Genomic DNA, 4160 nt, shown 5'->3' on the forward strand with positions numbered 1-4160 from the left:
TGCTTTTTTTTTTTTTTTTTTTTTTTAGACTGTCGCCCAGGCTGGAGTGCAATGGCACGATTTTGTTTCACTGCAACCTCTGCCTCCCAGGTTCAAGCAATTCTCATACCTCAGCTTACTGAGCAGCTGGGATTACAGGAGCGCACCACCACGCCTGGCTAATTTTTTTGGTATTTGTATTAGAGACGGGGTTTCACCGTGTTGGCCAGGCTGGTCTCAAACTCCTGACCTTAGGTGATCTGCCTGCCTCGGCCTCTCAAAGTGCTGGGATTACAGGCATGAGCCACTGCATTCGGCCTCATTTGTTAATCATCTGCAGCTAGAATAGTTCCCCATCCTGAATTAGGAAAGATTAGAGTTTAAATAAGAATATGTCTGTGTGAAATATAGTAATTAGTTGTATATAGATATATGCTCACATGTACTCACTTAGCAGAATATGCTTATTCTCTAAACTTTATGTAATTCTCATGATTCTTCAATTAACTATTTTGTTTCTCACATTCTCTGTTGAAGATCCATTAAAATATTTTTAAAACTAGAAACACATAAACTTGAGCAAACTAAATCAACCTGTTAGCAGTTATGTCTTATTCAAACCTGCCAGACAACAAATTACAAACTTAAGGACTGAAATTAGCTGCTCTTGACTTATTATTACCGTTTAGAAGAATTCAGTTACTTTATATTTGAAACTTCCTGAGGGCAGGCACCTTGTTTTTATATTTTTGTTTCCCAGTTTTTGGAACAGTGCCAGGCACATAGCAGCTGCCTTTAACAAATCTTTTCTGAGTGAAAAAATGACAGGTGAGTGAATGAAGATTGCATCATTTCTCTTGAAATTCTATGGAGATTCGTGATCCTTTTGTAGTTCATGAACATGATGACTGGGTGTTCACGCGCATGTGTGAGATGTGCCACCCTTGAACTTTGTTACAATGTCAGTGTATTACCCGTCTGACCTGAAAAGAGAAAAAAATTAAATTCTTTGGAGATGCCTTGCCTAGGTGACTATACTGCTTTCTGGTTCAATCAATAGTGGACTACTTTTTTAAAAAAAAAAACACATAAGATATTATGTGTGTGTTCTGAAAAGTCCTTGAATTTTTTTCTGACGTTGATTTTACAAAGAGCTTTAAGAAGCTGGATAGCCATCATGCATCCCTTTAAAAACCATATATAGTTATTTATGTCTTATCCCTAGATTCTCAGACTGTGAGAACCCAACAGGCAGAGCTTCTTTGAATCCCTCCAGAGGATTGACCATAGTGCCAAGACAGCAGACACTCCATAGATATGACCAAATGAATGAAAAAATGCTGTCCGATAATTTTGACTTAGAGAATTTTTATCCGAAGAGTTTCTTGTTCTCATACAAGTCTTCCTCTTCCAGCTGCACCTTCTACTGCACTGGTTCTCACAGAGAATTCTTGATTCTCCCTGCATAAAGGCCATCCAGATAGATGAGGATGCTATAGTCAGTCTCATAGTTGTTGCTCCTTTCACAAACAATGTTTGCTCTATAACTAAGATCTAATCAAACTGTTATGCCCCTACATTCCTCTGAGGACTAAGCTGAGGGTGATTTTTCCAGGCTTCTAATCCCTTAAATTGCCTATGCATTAGACTATCTCCCTGTGGCCATTATTGACAACACCTCAAAATATAACTGAATTGTGCCAGAAAGGAAATGCACTTGAATGGAAAAGCCCTTGCCTTTGGATGTGTAGCAAAATAGCTCTTAATACTGAAGAAACAGAATCTTTTCTGCCTTGTGAACCAGTGAAATCTAATAAAAGTATGTCTCCCCTGGGTATTTTACATCATTAGCATCCTGGCTTCGCACTTTGGTTTAACAAATAACTGATTTTAAAAATTTCTCCTGGGAGAAGGCAAGGAGCCAAAAATATCTTGGAAGAAAACTTTACCTAGCAACCTGATAGGCTGTTTCATGCAGCTTCTAAAATTTAACTTCATGCGATGAAGCTTTCGTGATTTTTTTAGTTTCTGACTTTTTTATGTATTGACACTTCTTCATGGCTAAGCTGGAAGGAAAAACAATAATGCCTTACACGTGAGTAGCACTTCGCGGTTTTCCTGGTACATTCATTATAAATGTGAGTATGATAATCGATCATCTGTTACATGCCAGGACATTGTGCTGACCATTTTACATATGAACATAGAACTTGGCCAAATCCTATGTAGAAATAGGTATTACAAGTCCCATTTTACTATTGGAGAAACAGGTTCAGAGGAGTTAAGTAATTTTCCCAAAGTTATATAGTTAATAAATGACTGAACCCAGATCTATCTGATCTTAAAACCCAACGACTTTCTTCACTTGAGGAGAATATTAACACATAAGTGAACAAGAAACTGTTTTCCTTTTATATGCACAAATCTCCCTATGTCTATATCCATCTTTTCCTTTCCTTCTTTCTCTTCTCAAAAAAGGCCAGCCTCACCACATATGCTTCATTCCCTCTTGCTGCGTGGGCTCTGAATTCCTCCACTGCCCGGATGCACAAATCCAAGGGGTGTGATTCACAAGGAGTTCTCTGCGGGTGGCACTTCCTGAAGCAAGACTTCAGAACACAATGTGAGTAGTGTCCCTTGGAGCTATGTGACTACCAGCTCTGTGGATTTCCTTTCTTCTCACCTTATTAGGAATTTTTCCTTCAGCTCTCCCATTTCCTCTTGGCCATCAATCTCTCTCTCTCCTAGAGTATTTCCACCACCATACCAACAGGTCTGCTATACTCTGCTCTAAAGGCAAACAAACAAAAACCCACACACACACACAAAACAAAAACAAAACAAAACAAACAAAAAAAACAACCAATCATCCTAGACTACGTTCCTCTCTTACTTGCTTTTTCAGCAGCGGTCCATATTTACCTTTTGAAGTAGTTTTCTCCCTTGGGTTCTACACCATCACTCTTTCTTTGTTTGCCTTCTATTTCTCTAGCCACTTCTATTCTTTCTCTCCCTTTGCTAGATATTTTTCCTCTATCTATTCTCTAAATATAGAATTTCTTCAGGACTTTATATGAGGTGCCACTTCTTCTCTTTCTATATTCTTTTCTGGAATCACCTCACCTAGACTTGTGATTTAAAATACCATCTCAACCCCAGGTCCTGCCTCTGAGTCCTATTCCTACACTCAATTTTCTCCTTGACATCTCCCCTAAACTATCTGACAAGCTTGTCAAACTTAACATCTGCCAAATTCAACTCTTGTTTTCTTGCTCCTTCCACTTTTCCCCATCTCAGGAAATGGCACCATCCTCACACAGTTGCTTAGGCCAGATATCTGAAAATTATCCTTGATTCTTACCTTTTCCTTATCCCTGAATTCAATACAGTAACAAGTCTTGTCTGACCTACCTCCAAAATACATATCAAATTAGTTCACTTTGCCTGTTGACTACTCTAGTCAAAGATTCTCCACCCTCTCTCACTGGATGTTTTAATAGTCTCCAGCTATTCTTTCTTCTTCTTTTGCCCCCTCCCATGTATTCTTTGTGTAGCATCCAGACATTTGCAAAATGTGAACTGGATTACATTGCTCTTTTGCTTAAAACACTTCAGTGATTTCCAGTGTACTTAAAATAAAGTCCAACCCTGGTGTAGAAGGCCCTATGTGATATGGCTCATGCCAATCTCTTCAACTCTATCACAAACACTGTGTTCTAGGTGCAAGACACTCCTTCAGTTCATTAGATGAATCAGACTTTTCTACCTTTGAGCCTCTGGATAAATTATTTCCTCTGCTTAGAAGCCTTCCCCACCCCTAACTCGCTTGCCTCTATCTTATCCTTCAGCTCTCCTCCAAGATTCTTCTTGTCAAGGTTACCACTGGCCTCCACATTGCTAATAGCCATGTTGACATATGTGGCACCTCTTCTCTCTGCTCATGCAGCAAAGTTCCAGTTCTTCTACAAGACCCTGAGTTCTTTGAAGTCAAACTCTGTACCTACAATACATTTTCATATCCCTGGAGCCTAACATAGTGATTGGCTTGTAGTGGGTGTTTAATGAATGCCTGTAAGTGAGTGAAGGTGCAAGTTGAGATGTTTTGGGAAAGATTGCTGCAGTAGTAACCCATACTTCCTCACTAGTGTAGTGGATAGAAACCACAAGGATCATCAAGAGAC

At 39.2% G+C, this 4160-nt stretch overlaps 1 non-coding gene across 1 annotated transcript; it reads left to right on the top strand.

The window, feature by feature from the left end:
- The first annotated feature begins 859 nt into the window (after window positions 1-859).
- On the top strand, window positions 860-963 carry LOC123568177 (small nucleolar RNA U13). The gene has a single exon (XR_006691397.2). It is a non-coding gene; the product is annotated as a small nucleolar RNA U13 (small nucleolar RNA).
- The last annotated feature ends 3197 nt before the right edge of the window (window positions 964-4160 follow it).

The sequence above is a fragment of the Macaca fascicularis genome, chromosome 12 (genome assembly GCF_037993035.2).
Source record: "Macaca fascicularis isolate 582-1 chromosome 12, T2T-MFA8v1.1".
Taxonomy (NCBI): Eukaryota; Metazoa; Chordata; class Mammalia; order Primates; family Cercopithecidae; genus Macaca; species Macaca fascicularis.